Here is a 24,058-nt window from a genome sequence, read left to right as displayed (position 1 = left end):
AATGAAGAAGAAGTAGTCTATGTTGCTATGAAAGAAAATTCTGTTGAAGATGAGAAAATTGTATTAATTTCTTATGTGAGTAAAGTGATAGATGGATAATTGATAGTGGTTGTTCAAATCACATGACTGATGATAGAATTAAATTTGAGGACATAGGACCATACAAGGGTAGTTGTGTTAAATTTGGTAATGATGTTCCATGTCATTTGAAAGGTAAAATATATATACAATTGACTAATAAAATCAAATGTGAGAATGTTTATTGGGTTGAAGGAATTAATTATAATCTCTTGAGTGTTTCATAGCTAAAAAAATTAGGTTACAGAGTTGAATTCTATCACAGAAAGGCCAAAATATTTGATGTTGATGGTAAACTAATTGAAAGTAGTGATTAAACAAAAGGTAACTTGTTCTATCTAGATTTATATAATGTGACATTTATGTTTGCACAATATGAAGATATTTGGTTATGGCATAAGAGGTTATCTCATGTAATTTTTGACAGTTTGGTTAGCATTAGTAAAATGAAAAGAGTAAGAGGTTTGGCAAAATTGAAGAAACCTAACAATGCTATGCATAAACAATGTTAAGTGGGAAAACTGACAAAATCTAGTTTCAAGAGAAAAACATACTCATCAAATGATATTTTGGAATTGGTTTTTACTGACTTATGTGGCCCTAATGATGTTAAAATATATTGTGGAGACATATATTTCACTCTATTTGTTGATGATTATTATAAAATTATGACTATGATGTTTTTAAAAGAAAAATGTGATGCTTTTCAATTATTTAAGTGGTATATGGCCAGAGTTGAAAAAGATATAGGGAAGAGTACAAAGTATTTGAGATTTGATAGAGGTAGTAAATTTATTTCCAATGAGTTCAACACATTCTGCAATGATAAAGGAATCAAAAGAGAAATGTATGCACCTAAGACCCCTCCTCATAATGGAATAGTTGAAAGAAGGAATAGATCAATCATGGATTATGATAGAACATTGATGGTGGAGAAAATATGTCATAGAAATATTGGAGAGAAGTTGTAAGTACAACTATTTATAATCTGAATAGACTACAAGTCAAAAAACTTACAAATGATACACCTTTTGAATTATGGTATGGATATGTACCTAATATTTCAAAGTTTTAGAAGAAAATGTTACATACTTAAAGAGAATATAAATGAAAAACTTGATGCTAAAAATGATGAAGGCATATTCCTAGGGTATTCTACTAAGAGAAAAACTTATAAGTGTTTGAACTCTAAAACTAAAAAAGTTGTGGAAAGTGAAAATGAGAAAGTTGATGAATATAGAAAGAAGAATGAAGTTGAATGTAAGATAGAACCTAAAGACTATAGTTCATTCATATATGTGAATTATAGTGTTCCAAGCACTCCACCTAATGAATAAAATAAAGCTGCATATCCTCAACAGACTGGGAATGCCGAGTTACAATAGCCAGTTTCCAAGCAATAGGGAAATGATGCCTAGTCATAGACAGAGGAAGTTGAACATTAGGAAGGGAATATTGTGTGTGTAGAACATGAACAAGAGCTTGAACAAGAGAGAGATAATGAACTTGAACTCATTTTTCAAGATGAACCTATTGAAGAACAAAAAATAAAAGAGTCTATGTTATCAAAATATGTGAGAAGGCACCATGCATCTAAATAAATCATTGGAGATAAAGAGTATGAAATTATGACAAGAAAAATAATCATAAGTGATACATGATTGCTATGTGAATTTGAACCCAAATCTATGAAAGATACCCTAAAAAATGAAGATTGGATACAAGCAATGAATGAAGAAATTGAGCATATTGAAAAGAATAAAACATGGACCTTAGTACCTAGACCTAAAGACAAAAATATTATTGGAATAAAATGGGTATTTAGGAACAAGTTGAAAGAAAATGGTGAAGTCACAAGTAACAAGGCAAGATAGGTATGCAAAGGATATGCACAAGAGGAAGGTGTTGACTATGGGGAAACATTTTCCTTTGTAGCAAGATTAGGAGTTAGAACACTGCTTGCATACTCTTCTTCAAATGGATTTAAGGTATATCAAATGGATGTCAAATCAACATTTCTAAATGAGATACTTGAAGAAGAAGTATACATAGAACAATCTGAAAGATTTGTAGATGCTAGCAAGAAAAATATGGTGTGTAAGCTACACAAATATTTATATGGTTTGAAACAAGCCCCTAGAGCATGGTATGAAAGATGATACAACTATTTATGAAGATTAGATTTGCAAGAAAAAATGATAACAACAATCTATATTTGAAAACTGGCAAGAACAATGAGGTATTATTATCTAATTTTTGTTGTTGATGATATTATATTTGGAGGCAAGGAAGCAATATGCAAATCTTTTGCTAATGAAATGAATAAGGAATTTGAAATGTCAATGTTTGGTGAGATCAAATTCGTTGTTGGTTTACAAGTGTATCAAATTAAGCAAGGTATCTTCATTAATCAGTCTAAATATACCAAGGAGATACTGGAAACTTTTGGAATGGAAGATTCAAAATTAGAGAGTATGTCTATGTCTATGAGACATAACTTAACTAAAAATGATGATTCTACTGATGTGACCCATACACAATACAAATCAATTGGGATAGTTGCAAGATTTTTAGAAAGTCGTAAGGAAAATCACATGATGGTAGTAAAAAGAATATAGAGATATCTGAAAGGAACAAAAGACTATGGATTTTATTGCAAGAAGAATGATAGGTTTGAACTCAAAATATTCACTGACTCTAATCAAGAAGGAAATATAGATGAAATGAAGATCACAAGTGGTGATGCATTCTTTCTAGGAAAGAGACTAGTTTTATGGACAAACAAGAACCAAAACCACATTTCCCATTCAACAACTACGCTGAGTACATATGTGGCAGCATTAGTGAATTTTTTAAATATCATATGGATCAAGAAATTTTTGAAAGGTATGAAGGAAGAAATTATTGATCCAGTGGTTATCTATTATGATAACACAAGTGTTATTAACATATCAAAGAACCCTGCTATGCACACAAAGACGAAGCACATTGCTATCAAGTATCATTACTTAAGAGAGCTCTAGTTCAAGACAAAGAAGTGAACTTGGAGTATGTGAACACAAAAGAGAAAATAGGTGATATATTCCCTAAAGATTTACCTAAGGATACTCATGAATATCATAGAGGTAAATTGGAGGTGATTCCCCTAGATAAAACTACTTAAGTAAAACTAAAGCATTGCACCAAATGCACTAATCAAACTATCTTACAAATTGACATAGACAATTCTACTTTAGGAGTTGCCTAAGGTAGTAGTAAAGAAGGACATCATAATGGATTAGTCATATGAAGATGATAGATAAAAAATTCAGAACTAACATGAAGGTAACTACATGAAAAGATGTATGAGTTAAAGGTGTCTTTGGGATTGTTGTCAAAGAGGGAGAGATTATATAAGTTACAATAGAGAGGAAGAGGTTATCCAACATGAAGGAGAAGATGTAATCTAGTTACCATGAAGAAGGATAAATCACAAGAGAGAAATTATCAAAAAGTGTTAGATAAAGATGAAAGAGGGAGATAATGAAAGCTGGCAGAGATATCTAAGTAAGAGGGAGTGATTATTTAGATGGAGTTCATAAGATTTACTTGAGATGTTTCTAGAGATATGAATTAAAGTGAAACTAAGGTTATTAATACAAATTTGAAATATTGAGGGTGTTTCTCGAGTCTGTATAAATGTTTTAGATTGCATGGTAACCAAAATTATTCTCAGAGTTTTTAGAGGTGTTGCCATAGATGCCAAAGAGGAAGATTATTGGCAACTACAATTGGAACAATTATTATCTTGTCATTGATGTCAAACCTATTGGTGAGACATTTTTTTTTTTGGTCTAAGTGTCATATCTATTTGATTAATAAAGAGGAATTTGAGAAGTTGTTCATAAAAAAAGACTCTAGAGGATAGCTTGAGTTATGAAAAGGAAGTTGTAAATGAAAACTTGATTAGTTGGACTTTGACTTGATAAATTTATTTTTAAAATCATGTTGTAAGAGGAGAAGACAATAATGTTGAAATTTTGAAAGTGTGAACAAAGATAGATCAAATGCATAGGCTTGATTGAGCAACAGAGATGAAGACTAAGAATTTTGAAGTACATGCTGAGTGATGCTAGTGTAAACTAAGCCACAATAAGTGCTGAGAAAAGTTAGTATTGATGAAGCATTAATATAGACCGAGTGACAATATATGTTCCAAGCAAGAATTTTAATAGTGACCAAGTAACGTAGTGATGACTGAGTGTCAAAACTCAATGTTGGCTGAGGAACAACACTTTATTTTTTGTGAGGAATCATAATATCCAATTGACTAAATTAATTTCTTGGGATATGGAAAGGATGTTGAAGATAAGGATTGATGAATTGGATCATTTAATTCTAGGAGAGGATTAGGTAAATGACCTAAGGATTGGATTGCAACAGAAGTTTCAAGAAAAGGAGAGAAAAAAAGAATGGCAATCAGATCAATTGTATGTTATGAGTTGAATCATAAACCCGGAGATTTGTGGTGGTATTTAAGTGAAAAAATATTTGAATCACATATTTAAGGAGGTAAAAAGTCTAACTTAAAGTGTGTCTATGTGTATGCCTGTATGCGGATGCTTGAAAAGTTGAAGTAGTGACTGATAATATTGATTGGCAAATCTAAAAAGAAGACTGAAATGAGTTAAGAAGAAGTGAAGTGTGATTTCTTGAAAGGTTTCCAAGAAAAATTGAGATGACAATGTAGGCTAGACAATGAATCAGTACATGAAAATTGAACAAAGATCTGTACATGCAAAGTGAGTTGTGCTTAACAGATTATAACTTGTTACTTTCAACCACTGTGAACAATATTTGAAATCCTTTAATCAAGGTTGACCTAACAGTCATATGTAAATCCTTTAACATGGTGACATTCTAATGGAATGTTCTAAACTACTCTAAATAGGCCACTCCTAACAGGGTGATTAAATCCTTTAACAAGGTCACATTTAATAGTGTATTTTGTAACCTTTAATAGGGTTGGTTCCTAATAGAGCTCACTTTAGAAGAGTAAAAATTGGTAACATGTTATTGGTGGTTTTTCCAAATTTGGTTTCCACATTAAATCCTAATGTCAAACTTGTGTGGATGTTATTATAGTGTTTTACTAATTAATGTTTATATTCTACTAGTATGTTATTTTAGAATAGTGGACAACTAGCTAATGTTACAAGAAAGTTTATCGTAGAGACCGAGTAAATTAAATGATGAGATTTTAAGTTGTTTAATTGTTTGTTTGTTCAATTGGTACACCTGGACCTTGGATAACTGATTCACCCCCCTTTTAGTTACTCTAAATATTCTAACAGTAGTAAGAGATTATAGAACCAACACTAGTACAAAAAGGATTACACTATTATGTGAGCTCCTCTTCACTTGATATGATAATTTTTTTTTAATGTTTTAATATTGTTTAACAATGTTCTTATGGTTACTTTATCTTACTACTACAAGATTATGCTTGTATAAATTTTAATCTAAAATTAAAGGTTTGTTGTAAAAGTGACATAATACTCAACATAGACATGATATTAATGTAAGATATAATTATATCGATATATTAGTTCTTTAATTTACAATCTAAGAATGAGACTCTACAAAAGTAGAAACCATCACTGACAAGTTTCCACTATGATGCTATGTAGGTAAAGGAGAAACCAAAGGAGATACACTTATTATATTGAGTTCTATAAAAAACAACTCTCGTACAAATTAACTCTATTACATTGGCACTCTCATAGATTATATGTATATAGAAAACCATTCATATTTATGTTCTAATAGAATATTAGGGAAAATGATTTTCACATTTTGAAATAAATTTAGAAAAAAAACATGCATAATAAATATTATTTAAAATATTTTAATCATAACATTTTAATTAATTAATATTTTTAAACAAATTTCACCTAACTTATGGATTAATACTAGAGTGATACCTATACAAGAACTAGTGATAATGATATTAAAATGATTAAAAATTACTTAAGTATTCTTCACTTATATGTGATTTGTTTTCTTTTTAATATGATAGTAATGTTTAAAGCAATTCTTATGAATGCATAGCTACGTGTGTATATTTAAAAAAAAAAAAAACTTATTTTTAAAAATAGCAATATGTAATAGAAATCTTATTATAATAATATATTAATTTATTAATACTAGACAACAAATATAATCTCATGCTATTTCTTCAACACATATTCTCCTAGTTTATGGGCACGGTGAGAGAGAGGGATGGAGCGGGCGGGAACTGCAATTCGAATCACGTTGTTTCGAATCTGGAGAAAGGCGGGAGACAGGAGAGCACGTCTGCAGGAGGGCATGCAGCAAGGCATGCAACAAGCGCAGGGCAGGAAACGGAGGGGAAAGATGAGGATGCCTCAAAGGATGGGGACCCACGGGTTATGATGCCCCATCCAGGTGAGAAGATTCCCCCTCCCCCCCATCTGGGCAGTGGGCCGTCTGGGGCATGGGGACGCTGGTCGAATCTATTCAGGATAAAACCATCAGGTAAATCGTCTTTCCCAAAAGTCATTGACAAATCTGATAAGGAGAAAGGTATTTTTGCTCTGGAAATCCCTAGGGAAATTATTGACCACAATATCCTAAGCATGGCGAACACTCTGGTAGGAAAATTTGTAGGGCCAAGACCTAATATTGATGTAGTGAGGACATTTACCAGGAGAAAATGGGACCTTAAAGGGCATGTAGAAGTGACTGCTATGGCCAAAGGCTTCATGTCTTTCGAGTTCTCTTGCTCGAAAGATTTTTCTCGTATACTATGTGCTGGGAACTGGTCTTTGGGAAGATCCAACCTAATATTGAAAAAATGGACATCCAACTTGGATTTGAACAATGATTTCCAATCTCAGGTTCCAGTTTGGTTAAGACTTCCGGAACTTCCTTTGGAATATTGGCATGAGGATGTCTTTGATGGCATAGCCAGGACCTTTGGAGAGCTCCTCTCCATTGACCCTGTTACAGTAGCTAAGAAAAGATTGAACTACGCAAGAATCTGTGTAGGAGTCATCGAAGGCCAGGACATGCCTCAAGTTTTAGAACTAAAATCTCATCTGGGAAACAGATCTCAAAAGATTGACTATGAAAGTGTGCCTTTTGCTTGTTTCCATTGTAAGAAGGCTGGCCACAAGGCTGGATCATGCCCACTTTTCAAAGGGAAGAGTACGGTGGGAAAGGCTCGTCCACAAGGGGGGATAAAAGATTCTCTAGATCCCAAAAAAGAATGGAGGAAAAAAGCATCGCAAGTCAAGGCAAATGGAGAGGCAGAAGGAAAAACAAATACTGCTCCTAATGTGCCCCAAGAGGAATCAGGGCCTCCTCGAGCGACTAGAAACGTAGGAGAAGGAGAAGAGAAAGGAGTGAAAGACGATTCAACACCTCTCCCCAATGCGAAGGAATCTGAGAAGAAACCTGAGGAGACAGGTGAAAATATGACTCTTCCCCCTCTGGATTCTCAGGAGGATGACTTGAAACTATCCTTTGTCCTGAACTCCATGGAAGAACTAAAGGAGGGGGAACCCATGTCCCAGGACCCTAACCCAGTGTGTTGTCCCCACCCTTCAATAGTAAACAGAATCATAGAGAGGCTGTCTGCATCGACAATGGAAGATTTGGTGAGAATTGATGCTTGGCTGGACAAAGGACTAGAGGGAGAAGAGAATCCCTGGACAGAAGTCAGGAGTAGAAAGAAGAAGAATAGCAAGGACCCTTCTCCGGTATCTCCCCCTTCTACTAGAAGCATGGCCAAGGCTGATCTCGGCCACAAATCTAACCTAGTGGGAAGGAAAAACAAGAATGAAATCAGGAAAGAGGAAGCCAAAAGAAACATTAAGGATGGTACGCAGCGCACCATCCAGGAAGCATGTTCAGTAGTTAAATCATGAAGATCTTATCTTGGAATATTAGTGGACTCAATGGAATCCACAAGCAAGAAGTTATTAGAAATATGATAAGGGACCAAAGGCCTGATGTGTTTCTAATCCAGGAAACTAAAATGAAGAAGGAAAGGATGGAAAATATTAAGTTCAACAATAGCATGAAGGGCATAGCCTCTAACTCTGAAGGAGCGTTTGGAGGACTGCTGTTACTTTTCAATGATAAGTATTTCAATATAGTAGCTGAGTATGATGAAGATAACATTCTTTTCTGCAGAGTTCAACATTTGCACACCAATGATTCCTGGTTTTTAGTGAATATTTATGCCCCTAATAATAAGAGAGATAGAAAAAACTTCTGGACCAAAGTTGGTAATATGGTGCAAGATTGTGACATTAAGAAAGGTATAATCATGGGAGACTTTAACACACCGCTAGAAGATAAAGAGAAAAAGGGAGGTATGCCCCCGGATTGGGAAAGTAAATAGGATCTTTCTAACTTCATAAATAATCTGGCCCTTATGGACGTAGAGCTTAAGGGCGGATCCTTTACCTAGTCAAACAAGAGAAAAGGCCATGATTGCATTCAGGTTAGGCTGGATAGAGCTCTTATATCTTTGGACTGGCTTCAATCCTTCAGCTGCAGACTATCTCTGCTTCCCAGAATTGGTTCGGATCACTCTTCCATTTCTCTTTTAGTTTCCCCTTTGGTACATAGGAGATACCATCCTTTCAGGTTTGAGAAAATGTGGACCTCTCACCCTGACCTCCTGGATAATATCAAGAAATGGTGGGGGATAGAGGTGGAGGGCTCAGCCATGTTCAGAGTCACCAAAAAACTTAGCAATGTGAAGAGGATGATTAAAATTTGGAACAAGTCTGATTTTGGTCACATCTTCCATGAAAAGAAAGAGTTATTTGATAATCTAACTATTATCCAAGATTGCATTCAGAAGGAAGGCTACACTGAGACCAACAGGGTTTCGGAGCTCAAGACCCTGTTTGAAATTCATAACATTATTAATAAGGAAGAAAAATTTTGGAGGCAAAGATCGAGGATCACCTGGCTAAAGGAAGGAGATCAGAACACTAAGTTTTTTCACCTAACCACCCTCAAGCACCGTGCTAGTAACAGGATCTATGGTATCAGAAAGGGGCAGGAGCTGTTAACTGAAGAATCTGCCATCTCGGAAGAAGCTGTTTCCTTTTTCTCTAGCCTTCTCTCTGAGGACCCAATGCTTTCCAATTTGGACCAGGAGAATTTGTTACACTGTATCCCTCAGCTCATTCAACCTATCCATAATAAACAGCTCTGTGCTATTCCTAATGCTTTGAAAGTTAGAGAGGCTCTCTTTTCTCTGCCTGCTAACAAGGCTCCAGGCCCGGACGGTTTTCCCACTTTTTTCTTCCAAAGGTTCTGGCCGGTGATCATGGGAGAGGTTGTTCAGGCTGTCCAGGAATTCTTTGGAGCCAAATCTATTCTCAAGGAGCTAAACTCGACTTTTGTGGTTCTCATTCCTAAATCCCCTGGGGCGGACTCATTGGACAACTTTAGACCTATTAGTCTATGCAACTCACTCTACAAGATCATCTCTAAAGTTCTCACTTTAAGAATGCTCAAGATCTTGCCCATGATAATCTCGCAGCATCAATCAGGTTTTGTTCCAGGGAGACAAATTTTGGATTCTGTCCAGATGGTGCACGAAGTCATCCACTCTCTTGAGGAATCCAAATGGGAAGGTATGTTTCTCAAATTGGATCTTTCTAAAGCTTATGACAGGGTGGATTGGTCTCTCCTTGGGAAGGTCCTCTCGACTTTTGGCTTTGACAGTAAAGTTTGCAAAATTATCTCTCAATTGGGGTCCACCTCCTCCTTGGCTGTTCTGGTTAATGGAGTCCCTTCTAATTTTTTCAAACCTTCCAGAGGCCTCAGACAAGGAGACCCCCTTTCGCCCATTTTGTTCATCATTTTAGCTGAATGCTTAGGAAGGATTATAGACTATAGAAAGCATGAGGCTTGTATCAAAGGGATCCTTCCCTCCTCTAATTGCATTCCCTTCACTCATCAGCAATTTGTTGATGATACTATCTTGGGGGGGGGAAGCTTTTGTCAAAGAGGCCAGAGCCCTGAAGAAGATTCTTGATACTTACTCCAGTGCGACGGGTCAGCTGATTAATTGGAACAAAAGCTCGCTCTTTTTCATCAACACCTCTGAGTTTAGACAAAAAAAAATCGCCAGGATTCTGCATTGTGGGGTAGGCTCTTTCCCCTCTACCTATCTTGGTCTCCCTTTGGGATCCTCACCCTCGGAGTCTTTTTGGAATGGTATTTTGGACAGATTCAATAGGAAGATGGCTGGCTGGAAAGGGGTCTCTCTTAGTCAAGCGGGGAAATGCCTCTTAGTCAAATCTTCTCTTCAAAATCTGCCAATCTACGCCCTGAGCCTCTTTGGAATTCCGGGGAAAATAGCTGAAAGAATGGAGAAAATCCAGAGAGACTTCCTTTGGAATGGTAATGAAGGGAAGAAAAGTTACCCTCTTGTTGCTTGGGAGAGGGTTTGCCTCCCTAAGAGGTACGAAGGTCTGGGCATTAGAAAGATCACCCACCTCAATAAGGCTCTCCTAGCTAAACAAATATGGTGGATCTTCAGTAGCACCGGTGAATGGAGGGACACCCTGGTAAACAAGTACCTTAGAAGACCCACTCTTCTTTTCACCCTTTTTAATGAAGATATCCCAAAAGGATCGAACATTTGGAATGGGATCATGAAAGCCAGGGGCCTGGCTAAGGCCAGGATATCATGGAAATTGGGAAATGGGAAGGACATCTAGTTCTGGTCGGATAGATGGCTTTCCCAAGATCCACTTATCAATAACCCTATTTTTGAGAGATGGATGCAAGCTTGTACTGATCAAATTGGGTCCAAAGTTTGTGATTATTGGAATGGCCAGGAATGGAGTGACCTATCCCTCATCTCTGAGGACTTGACTCCTATAATGCTTATGCTCAATTCCATGATTCCTATCAATTTGGGGGATGAGCTGGTCTGGAGGGATAATCCCAATGGAAGATACTCTGTTGCCTCAGGCTATAATTCCCTTTGGAGCTTAAAACAGAAGGCCCCTTGGGTGGAGGCTTGGATTCTGGGTCTCACTCCAAAGATCAACATTTTTTACTGGCTGGCTCTTCAGAACAAAATCCTTACTCATGACAATCTCATGAAGCGAGGACATGTTATGCCCAGTAGATGTCCCTTGTGTAAGAATCAGGCTGAGACCGGAAATCACATTTTCATCTTATGTGACTATGCCAGGGAGGTGTGGAATGTCATCACACATGATAATGAAACCCTCTGGTGCAAACTGGATAATCTCATGGATTTTTTCCATCAGTGGAAAGGTCTTTGTAAGATTGCTGGTCGGCAGGATCACTCGGACTGGATTTTACCCCATTTTTGCTGGGGAATTTGGAAGGAAAGGAATAATAGAATATTTAGAGACAGAGAGGAGCCGGCTATAATCCTTGGCAGGAAGGTCTCGAAGAATATAAAGGAAAATCTCCAAGTGCTGAAGGAGGAAGAAGAAGAAGAAGGGGACAGAAAGATAGCTAAAGAAAAAGACAGGAACCTCAAAAGGCAGGATGCTAGCTGGCTTCTCCCCCCAGATGGTTGGTCAAAAGCCAACTTTGATGGGGCTTCTAAGGGTAACCCAGGCCCTTTAGGTTGCAGTGGAATCATAAGAAATAGCTATGCGGAGGGAATAGCCGCCTTTGCTTCCCCACTGGGAATCCAGACTATTCATCTGGCTGAAGCAAGAGCTGCGAGTAAGGTGGTCAAGTTGGCTTTTGAAGCCGGGATTACTAAACTCTGGCTTGAGGGGGACTCCAAAAACATTATTAATACCATTAATGGTATTTCCCCTCCCTCGTGGATGAGTGCGAACATAATTGCTGAGAATTGCGCCACTCTCACAAAGTTTGATAAGGTCCACGTCACTCATGTTTACAGAGAGGCAAACCCAGTCGCTGATTGGTTTGCTAATAAAGGGGTTAACGCCACCAATAATCTGACCTGGCATGCCAGAAAAGATTTTCCGACAGAGGCAAAGTTGCTTATCGACCAAGATAAAATCTTGGGAAGGACGACTCAAATCCAATGCAATTATGGATAATAAAGATTGCTTAATAAATGGTAAGTGCCATTATTGGCATCGTGATTTTCACTAGCAAAAGGGGTTTCCTCTGACATTTCGACACATTCGAAAGGACGATACCATTATTTTCAGAAAGGGGTATATTCACGGGTATCATAAAAGAAACATCACCATTTTTTTGAATGCAAATAACTTTCACAGTTCAGAGTTCATGAGAATTGTGGAAGTTGATCAGGTAAACATGACGGGTGAGAGGAGCAGAAAGGAGCCGGTGGGGGAAGTTCAGAAGTGGAAGAACAAGGCCAAAGTTTGGAGAGAGCTGGAAAAGGGTGGGGTTACTAATTTCTTCGAGAAACTTCACGGCTCAGATCCTGAGATCACTAACAGCATGGTGAATTCGTGGAATAATGGTAAGGTTAAGGTGAACAGGGTCTACTTTCAAATTACTGAGGATGTGGTTGCTGAAGTCACAGGGATTCCGATGGAGGGGCATAAATTCTTCAGAGACAAGAAGATGTCTTCTAATGCAATCAAGGATTTTGTGAAAAACACTGAAGAGCTAAACAAGCTGGGCAAGAAAGAGACTTTTTTGTAACGGATACTATAAAGAAGCTCTGGAGGTATGTTCTCTACGCTATCATTGAATATATAACCCTAGACCCCAGGTTTGATAGGGTTAGGACTCACCATTTTGTGATTCTGAATCATTTTCGCCATGGTAGTAAGATCTCCTTCCCGTATTATCTTTTTAACTCGATGAACAAGGCCATTTCTAGTTTTAAAAAGAAAGCTACCGTCAACCCGGAACTGCATGAGGGTCTTCTGCTTCTGATTCATGAGCATTTCCACGCTCAAACCATTAGCAAAAACCCTATCCAGGGGGCGGATGTTGACAAGAGCAACTCCAGTTTTTCCTCAGATTCCGACGATGTCGAGAGCATCAGCTCTGATGAGGTTTTTGAGCATTCAGGTAAGAAGACTAAAAGCCATAAGAAGGATTACCCCTCTATCAAATTACCCAGCAGAAAGAGCCCTAGAGGTCATACCCCAGCTAAAACTGGCTCTGCTGAGGTGGAGGAGGAAATGGATACTGATGATTCTGACAAGGTTTCAAAGGAGGAGCTGGATGAGGAGAAACTGAGAAAAAGATAGAAGAGGGAGGGAGAGAGCATGGAGCGCTCCAGTAGTCAGGGAAAGGATTCTCTGCCCATTCCCCTCTCCCCTATACATCCTCAGCCTCCTTTGGAGGAAAATGACAACTCTGGACAAATTGAGGGGGAAGTGCAAGTTAATAATAGAAGGAAGGCTTGGAAGAACTTCAATGTGAGAACGGCCACTATGGAAATCTACAGAGAGGTGATGAACCCCCAACTCCTGGTGGACGACCTCGAGAAGCCTAGACTCAATGAGCTAATTGACCCAGCTATGGTGGCTATTTCTGATAATGCAAGAGAAACGGGAATGAATCTGTTGAACAATGCTCGCAATAGCATGATCGACAACTTCAGATCAATTAAATGGCTTTTCCATGAGCTTGAGGATGTCAGAGATAGGGTTTCCCAAATGGAAAAAATCAAGAGCAAGACAGGTGCAGAAAGCCAAGGCGACCGGAACAACTGGGAGACTCTGATGGAGAGGAGAGTAAAAAATATTGAGAACTACAATCACAACCTGGCAAGTCAAATGATCTCCCTCCTCGCTTCAATCAACGACAACATCCTCTCTCTCTTGGAAAATCTCAAAGAAAGGAACCAGATGGAGGAAGATGATAAACAGAACAGAGACAAAGATAGGCTGGATGTGGATAAAGCCAAGGACAACACTATGGAGCAGGATTTGACGAACGCCCAGGATCGTAAGGCAGAAGAGCAACAAGAGTGCGCCGAAGCTGCCCAGACCATGCTCGAGATGGAGAAGTAGTCTGCTAGGTTGGGTCTCTGTCCTTTGGTTTTTGTTTCTCCTGGCTTTGGCTTTTTGTCTGGTCTCTATTTTTCTGGTTGGTTCTCTGGCCTTTTTAGTGGGCAGTTGTTTCGGGCTGGGCCTTTGGGCTTATTTTCAGCCGTAAGGCTTATGTTTTGGCTGGGCATTTTTTTGCTTATTTTCAGCCTTTCTTGTTGTTAAACTTATGGGTTTCAGGACCCCTTAAAACCTATTTACCTTATAAAAAACAAATAGCTTGCAAAAAACTCCCATCAAAGAAATTGAGGTGAACCCTAATTCACAAACAAACAATGGAAGCTCGAATAATTATTTTCATAAAACAAAATATTTGCAATAGTAACATAACTACCTAATCATTCATTCATAGTCTTATCAAAACAATGCAAAGTCATATTTTCATAAGATGAAATATCACAAATGTAGTTCATTTCAACTGGAATTGCATAATTCTTTTGAAGTCAGAGCTAGTTTTGGAAATCTAATTGAAAATATTATTGTGAGAAGAAGATTGAAGATCAAAGAGGGATATTGTTGTTAAAAGAATGTTTTCAATCATTGTTTTGTCATTGATGTCAAACCTGCTATTTGTAGGAATGACAATTGCTTATAAGATCCAAGTACTATCACTTAGTTGATTGATGAAGAGGATTTGATCAATAAGATGTAACAAAAGTACCTAAGCAAAAGGTTGATTTATGATGTTGTAATGAAGTGCAAGGATCAATTAAGACAATGGTTAAATGATGTATTGATAACATACTAAAAAATACAGAGGTTGGTCACACTTAGAAACATTGGAGGAATAAGTTGTAACAAGGTTGACTACAAAGCTTAAACTAAGATCATCAGTGGGTGCCAAGCAAGCTAGTTGAAGCCGAGAAAATTTTTTAGTTGGAGCCAAGCAAAAATGAAAATCTAGTGTGTTCCAAGTGATCTTTAGGTGCTGAGTGAAGTTCAAGTGCCGAGCATCAGAAAATCTTAGTTGGTGCCGAGTGAACTTTAGGTGCCGAGCATCAGTAAAAACATAGTTGATGTCGAGTAACACAGTATGTGCCGAGCATTAGGATTTCAATAGTGCCGAGCTGCTGCATTATTTTAAATGATGAAGATTCACCAAATTTAAGCCAACAAAGTTGTTGCCTTGAATTTTGTGAACCATTTGGAGGATAAGGATGATGATTTGGTGGTATAGAATTCTATGTAAACCATTTTTGGGTGAATTCAAAAGGATTATTCAAGAAGTTTCTAGAGGAAACAAAATATGGGTTAGATATAATGAATCCTACCTAATCCATGTGAATTGAAATCAAAGGAAGGAAGAATTAAGTGGGAAAGGAACTCCAAGACTTCTATTTAAGGATTCATAGACCAGGAAGCAGATGCTGCTACTATTGAAGTACCAAACTGAGAAGTGGTTGTAAGGGTGTCAAGGTGAAGGCATCTAGGAGAAGGAAGAGCACAAAGGCTCTGCTTCCAGAAGTGATCAAGAAGAGATTGTTGCACTAGTACATTGAGCATGGAGACTCAAGAAAATTGAGCTTGAAAGGAGGGCAAGTTGACAGAGTTGTAGAGATTGAAATCCAGACAATGAGAAGAGCTAAAGAGTGATATGAGATCTGCAAGTTAAGTTTTATGTTGTAATCAAGTCAAATATTTTCTAATACTCTCTAGCAAGTGTAATAGATATGGAAATCCTATGGACTTAGGTTGGTTTAATAGCCATTTGTAAATCCTTTAACAGGGTGGCATTTCAAGTGAATTTTCTAAAGTCCTTTAACTAGGCCCACTTCTTACAAAGTGGATAAATCCTCTAACAAGGTCACATTTAATAGTGTGTTGTAAGCCTTTAACAAGACATCAATTTAAAAGAGTGAGAATTGAGTAGCATGTTACTAGTGGTTTTCCCAAATTGAGTTTCCACATAAATCACTATGTTATGTGTTGATCTTTTATGTGTTATGCTTGTATGTTGATTTATAGTAACTTGCTAACTAGGAAAGTTAATGCTTGGATGAATGAATGGCTGAATGGGCTCACAAAACTTAGTAAAAAGTTTGAATTGGACATGTTGGACCTTGAATAACTAATTCAACCCCCCCCCGAGTTATTCTAAAGCATTTCTAACAATTGGTATTAGAGCCATCTGCTAATTTAGTTTCAAGGTACTAGAAGAAAGAAGATCAAGATGTCCAAGAGAGAAGTTCCCAAGCTCAACAAAGACAACTTTGCTACATGGTAGAGTCTGATGAAATTACACCTTGGATCAATAGGTGACTATGCAAAAACCTCAATTGGAACAAAACATGTAAATCTAGCTGGACCTCTTATTACAGATGATTTGAGAAAAAGGAAGGAGCACAATCAGGCAATGCTAGAGATTGCCTCTGTACTCAACTATGTAGAATATGATGACATCAAAGATTGTGACACTGCATTCAAGATGTGGAAAGCCCTAATAGATATCTATGGAGGAGATCAGAATGTCTAGAGAGCAAAGAAAGAAAGCCTTAGAGAAAAGCTTGCTGACATGAAAATGGATGAAGGTGAAAATGCTATTCAATATGCTACTAGAATAAAAGAAGTGACAAGTGCAATAAGAAGCCTAGGTGGTTAATTGGAAGAAGAAACTATCAACAAAAAATACTTAAGAACTTTGCTCGCTATCTATGCTATTAGAGTTTCATCCATCCAAGAGCTAAGATGTGTACAAGGAAACACACTAACCTTTGAAGGTATAGTGGGAAGACTTACTGCATTTGAATTGTCCAACTTTGACAACTATAGACATGAGAACCTTAAATCTTCTTTCAAGGCCAAGATGATAATAAAAGACATTGAGGAGGAGACATCAAACAAGAAGAAAAGAAAAGGAAAACATGCATCTAGTGATAGGAGCATAGATGAAGAAGATGTGGTACAATTAGAAGCACTACTGGCTAGGAGATTTCATAGAGGCAAATGAAAATTCAAAGATAAGCTCCCTATCATATGTTTCAATTGCAATGAAGTAGGTCATATTGCTGCTAGATGTACATAGAAGAAGAATTACAAAGAAGGAAACAAGTACAAAAGCAAGAGAGAAGATGATAGCAAAGATTATAAGGAAAAAGACAAAAGATACTACATTGTTGAAGAAGATTCTGATGAGAATGATGATGAAGTAGTCTATGTGGCCATGAAGGATGAATCAAATAAAGATAAAGATGAAGCAACAACATTGGTTACCTGTGTGAACAAGAATGACAAGTGGATCATAGACAGTAGATGCTCACATCACATGATAGGAGATAAAAGTAAGTTCATTACCTTTACTCAATATGATGGAAATAGTGTTAGATTTGGTAATGATGCTTCATGTCAAATCAAAGGAAAATGCTCTATTAAACTTACAAAAAAAAATTCATGTGACAATACATAGTATGTTGAAGGATTGAACTACAACTTGTTGAGTGTATCACAGTTAGGCAATGTAGGTTGCAAAGTAGAATTTGGAAACAAAATTGCCAAGATCTATGACATTGATGGAAGTCTGATAGGAAAATGTGAACAAACTAGGAGTAACTTGTTTTACCTAGATCTGGAAGATGCAACTTGTCTTGTTGTTAGATTTGATGATGTATGGTTGTGGCATAAAAGATTGTGTCATGTTAACTTAAAAAAATTGATTAGCATCAGCAAAAAGAAGAAGGTCAAAGGGTCGCCCAAATTGAAGAAACTTGAAAACACAATGTGCAAATAATGTCAACTAGGGAAGATGACCAAGTCTAGCTTCAAAAGAAAAACATACACTTCCAAAGAAGTACTAGAGCTAGTCCATACAGACTTATGCGGTCCAATAGAAGTACAAAGTTAGTTAGGAGATAGATACATAATGCTATTTGTAGATGACTATTCAAGGATGACGACTGCTATGTTCTTCAAGTAAAAATTTGATGCATTTCAAATGTTCAAGTGGTATTTAGCTAGAGTTGAGAAGGAAACAGGGAAGAATCTAAAATGCCTAAGGTCAAGTAGAGGAGGTGAGTATACATCAAAAGAATTTGGGACATTCTGCAATGATAAAGGTATCAAAAGGCAAGCATCAACACCAAGGACTCCACCTCAGAATGGAATTGCTGAAAGAAGGAATATATTAGTGATAGACTGTGCAAGAACCTTGATGATGGAGACAAATATTGCTCTAAAGTACTAGAGAGAAGCTGTAAGCACTGTAGTCTACACATTGAATAGAGTTCAAGTCAAGAAAGGTACAAATGCAAATGCTACACATTTCAAAGTCTTTGGTTGCAAATGCTATATTCTTAAAGACACTAGAATGACAAGTTTGATGCAAAGAGTGATGAAGGCATATTCCTTGGATACTCCACTAGAAGTAAGGCATATAAGTGTTTGAATACTAAGACTAACGAGATTGTGGAAAGTGCAAATGTAAATGTTTGATGAGCATGCAGAAGTTTAGGTTGATGGAACTAAGCAATCAGAGGATTATAGATCCTTTGTATACCTCTATGAAGGAATTATTGTTGAAGATAATGCTACCAATCAAGTTGGGAATCAACAACAAATCTCAGTATTAGCTGAGTCACATCTAGTGAATGCTGAGCTACATTTAGAAGCTAAGTTGCATAATTTAGAAAATGCATGATTTGACTCTAAAAATAATATACATGAAAGAAATGATGAAGTACCAGATGGAGAGGAACAAAATGAATTTGAAGCTGAAGGATCAAACATGGAAAGAAGGACAGAACCAAGATTAGTCAAGCATGTATGAAGACATCACCCTGTAGATCAAATCATTGGCGACAAGGATGCTAGACTAGAGACAAGGAATAGACTTAGAAATGAATCATGTCTACTAAGCAAGGTTGAGCCCAAAATAGTGAAGGATGCACTACAAGTTGATGACTGGTATAAAGCTATGGAAGAGGAGATAGATTAGATCCAGAAGAACAAAACATGGATCCTAGTTCCTAGACCAGCTGATAAGAATGTAATTGGTACCAAATGGGTGTTTAGAAACAAACTTGATGAGAATTGTGAGATAACTAGAAACAAAGCCATATTAGTTTGTAAAGGCTATGCACAAGAAGGACTTGATTATGGGGAAACATTTTCCCTATTGCAAGAATGGAATGAGTAAGAACATTACTTGCATATGCTGCTTACAAAGGTTTCAAAGTCTACCAGATGGATGTCAAGTTTACTTTTCTAAATGGTATACTAGAAGAGGAAGTCTACATAGAACAATCAGAGGGATTTGTTGTTGACAAGGACAAGGATATGGTTTGCAAATTGCATAAGGCACTCTATGGTCTAAAGCAAGCACCTAGAGCATGGTATGAGAGACTACACAAATATCTTGTGAAGATGGAATATGTTAGCTCAAAGGAATAGATTACTGACATCTTCATAAAAGCACTACCTAAAGATGATTTTGAGTATCTTAGAGGTAAGTTAGGGGTGATACCCCTAACCAAGGCTACTTAAAGCAAAAGAAAGACTCCCTTGCATCAAATGAGCTAATTGTTGAAGATTTTACACATTGATGTAGAGGATACCAACTTTAGGATTCATGCCTAAAGTAATTGAAGTGCTGAAGTTCCAAATTAGTTAAAAGCAAGGTGACAGAGGGAGAAATTGAATGAATCTGCAAATGCTACACTTGTAGTAAGATGCCAATATGTCTTTGGAACTGTTGTCAAAGAGGGAGAAGTAATGAGAAACTGATCAACAATAAGTGATCAATAGCATGAGGGAGAAAGTGAAAATGAAGATAGAGGGAGAAGTAGACAAAAATGATCAATAGTAGAAAAGATGAAGAAACTGATTATAATAGAGAAAGAATAGCAAAAGATGAGCAATGCATATAGAGGGAGAGAACAAAGAAAGGATACAACAATTAAGAGGGAGAAGAAGAAATGAAGCAATAAGGATAGTAGATCAAGAGAGGGAGATATAAACACTGATGGTAACACAATTACTTTTTGGCATTTGACTTACTACTCTAACCTAGTTAGCATATGGTTGAATAGTTTAGTCTGATGGTTGATTAGTTTGGTTTTCCATCAATACCAAAGAGGGAGATTGTTGGAAATCTGATTGAAAATATCATTGTGAGAAGAAGATTGAAGATCAAAGAGGGAGATTGTTGTTAAAAGAGTGTTTTCAATCATTTTTTTATTATTGATGTCAAACCTACTATTTGTAGGAATGACAATTGCTTATAAGATCCAAGTACTATCACTTAGTTGATTGATGAAGATGATTTGATTAACAAGATGTAACAAAAGTACCTAAGGGAAAGGTTGAGTTATGATGTTGTAATGAAGTGCAAGGATCAGTTAAGACAATGGTTAAAGGATGTATTGATAACATAATTAAAGACACAGAGGTTGGTCACACTTAGAAACATTGGAGGAATAAGTTGTAACAAGGTTGATTGCAAAGCTTAAACTAAGATCATCAGTGGGTGCCAAGCAAGCTAGTTGAAGCCGAGAATTTTTTTTAGTTGGAGCCAAGAAAAAAGGAAAATCTAGTGTGTGCCAAGTGATCTTCAGGTGCCGAGTGAAGTTCAAGTCTCGAGCATTAGAAAATCTTAGTTGGTGTCGAGTGAACTTTAGGTGCCGAGGATCAGTAAAAACACAGTTGATGCCAAGTAACACAGTATGTGCCAAGCATCAGGATTTCAATAGTGCCGAGCTACTGCATTATTTTAAATGACAAAGATTCACAAAATATGATCCAACAAAATTGTTGCCTTGAATTTTGTGAACTATTTGGAGGATAAGGATGATGAGCTGGTGGCACAAAATTCTATGTAAACTATTTTTGGGTGAATTCAAAAGGATTATTCAAGAAGTTTCTAGAGGAAACAAAATATGGGTTAGATACAATGAATCCTACTTAATACATATGAATTGAAATCAAAGGAAGGAAGAATCAAGTAGGAAAGGAACTCCAAGACTTCTATTTAAGGAGTCATAGACTAGGAAGCAGATGTTGCTACTACTAAAGTGTCAAATTGAGAAGTGGTTGTACGGGTGTCAAGGCAAAGGCATCTAGGAGAAGGAAGAGCATAGAGGCTTTGCTTCAAAAAGTGATCGAGAAGAGATTGATGCACTAGTACATTGAGCATGGAGATTGAAGAAGACTAAGCTTAAAAGAAGGGAAAGTTGACAGAGTTGTAGAGATTGAACACCAGGAAATGAGATGAGTTGAAGAGTGATCTGAGATCTACAAGTTAAGTTGTATGTTGTAATTAGGTCAAATATTTTCTAATAGTCTTTAGAAATTGTATTAGATATGGAAATCTTATGGACTTAGGTTGGTTTAATAGCCATTTGTAAATCCTTTAATAGGGTGGCATTCCAAGTGAATGTTCTAAAGTCCTTTGACTAGGCCCACTTCTAATAGGGTAGATAAATCCTCTAACAAGGTCACATTTAACAGTGTGTTGTAAGCCGTTAACAAGGTAGGACTTTCATAGGGCATCACTTTAGAAGAGTGAGAATTGAGTAGCATGTTACTGGTGGTTTTTTCCAAATTGGGTTTCCACGTAAATCATTGTGTTAGGTGTTGATCTTTTATGTGTTATTCTTGTATGTTGATTTACAATAACTTGCTGATTAGGAAAGTTAATGCTTGGATGAATGAATGGTTGAATGGGCTCACAATACTTAGTAAAAAGTTTGAATTGGACATGTTGGACCTTGAATAACTGATTCACCCCCCCTCTCAGTTATTCTAAAGCATTTCTACTAGCTAGTGCATTGAAGATATTGAATCATGCGCCTATTATTACTGCACTATTGTACCCTCACTTGGTGTCATTCATGGAAAAGTAGAGGGAGGGTGGACTTTGGTCTATAATAAAAGAGAAAATGGACAACACTAGAAGGCTAGAAGTATACATGTCCAACATAGATGCATACCCAATACAATAGGACCCAATACAATCCCATTGGGTAGATACCCCCAACCAACACATAAATTTATAGTGGAAGAAAAGGTGTTATATGTGCAAAGTAAATAAAGTTGTAAGAAAAACATGTTGTTGGGATGGGATAAAATGTATTGTTAACCCCAGAAACATGACAACAATTTAGATTTTTGTGAGTTTACATGACCTTCTTTCTCATATTTCTCCCAAAATTAATATGAACCATTGATCTTATTTAGGATCAATAGATCCAATGTGTTGTGTTAACTATGCATGAAATTTTTGCCTACCAATAGTCGAAGCATTTATTATTTAGTTTGACTTTGGGAAGCTTTTAGATGTTGGCACCCAATTTGGCCTTTCAATTTGGGTTTTGGCACCCTATTTCTATGACTGATGTATTTTTTACATTTAATCTAAGGGATTCAAGCTAAATATTTGTATTATTTCTAGTGATTGAATAATAGGGCCAACCAATTTTTCCAAGTGGGTTATGTGTATTCTCCATTATTTTTGTATGCTTATTATGTGCTTTTTTTATTGCTCTTTTATTTCCCAACAATTGATATTAGATCCATAGGTTTGGAGGTCTTGGAAAGCCAAGGATTTGCAATTGTGAGAGATTTGTTGCAATAAAAGTGAAGAAAGCATTAGGTTGGATCTAACTATAGGAGATTAATTTTTTTAGGAGAATTAGTTTTTTTTGCATTTGTGTTCATATTGGTATCCTATAGAGACCAAAGGATAATTTTTCTTGTGTTTGTGTCTTATAGAAATAGAGGGACAACTAGTCGTTTCTAACTTGTAGAGGTAGAGCAAGGAAGAGTGAAGTGCTACTAGAGAGCAGTTAAATTATAGGTATCAAGAAACTTGTGAGGAGTTTTCTAAAGGGTTGTGTTTGAGTGAAATGGAGTCAACATTAGTTAGTGATATGGAGAATTTAAACAAGGCTAACTTTTCCCTATGGAAATCCCAAATGGAGGACATATTAATTTTCAAGGATCAATATTTACCAATTAAAGGAGTCTCAAAGAAACCCACAACAATGATAGATGAATATTGGAAGAAGTTGGATAGAAAGGCTATAACATCCATTCATCAATACTTGGCCAAGGATGTGTATTTTAATTTTTTTGGAGAGACTACAATAGAAGGGTTATGGAAAAAGTTACATAATTTGTATGAGAACAGAACTTCAAATAAAGTTTTCTTGATGAATAAATTGTATGACCTCAAGATGAAGGAAGGTGCTTCAGTAGCAGAACATTTAAATGAGTTCAACATAATCACCAGCCAACTTGCCTTAGTTAAAATTGTTTTGGATGATGAGATTAGACCCATCCTACTAATGTGTTCCATGCCAAATAGCCAGGAGAAAATGATTTTAGCAATCAACACTTCTACAACAACGAGAACCTTGAAGTTTGATGATGTTTGCAACAACCTAATGAATGAGGAGATGAGAAGAAACTCTACCACAAAAAGTAAGGGAGGAGAAGCCTTAACTACAACTAACCATGGTAGGAAGATGAAAAGAAGCTATCAAGGGCATTCAAGTTCAAGAGGCAGATCAAAATCAAGAAGGGGCAAGCTGATTTGTTTTGATTCTGAAAAATGAGGTCACATGAAAAATGAAAGTAGAATCTTGAAGAGAAAGAAAAATGAGAAAAAATTTGGGTAATTCAAATAAGAAATTAGCTAACACAAATGAAGGTGAGACCACAACTTTAGTTTTAGATAATGATATTTTAATTATTGTTTCAATGGAAGATGTATGTTTGTATAACTCCATCTATAGTGTTAATTGGATTCTTGATTATGGGGCATCTCATCATGTAAACCAAAATAAGTATAACTTTGTTGTGTACAATTCTAGTAATCATGGTAGAATGCATTTAAGAGATAATCATTTTTGTAATATTGTTGGAGCAAGAGATGTCCAAATCAAGACAAAGGATGAGAAACATATTTTGTTGAGAAAAGTTAGGCACATTCCAGAGATGTGTATGAGCTTAATCTCTAT

Source organism: Cupressus sempervirens, chromosome 6 (genome assembly GCF_028749045.1).
Source record: "Cupressus sempervirens isolate cs-2001-9-10 chromosome 6, ASM2874904v1, whole genome shotgun sequence".
NCBI lineage: Eukaryota > Viridiplantae > Streptophyta > Pinopsida > Cupressales > Cupressaceae > Cupressus > Cupressus sempervirens.
Note: the sequence above shows the minus strand (reverse complement) of the source record.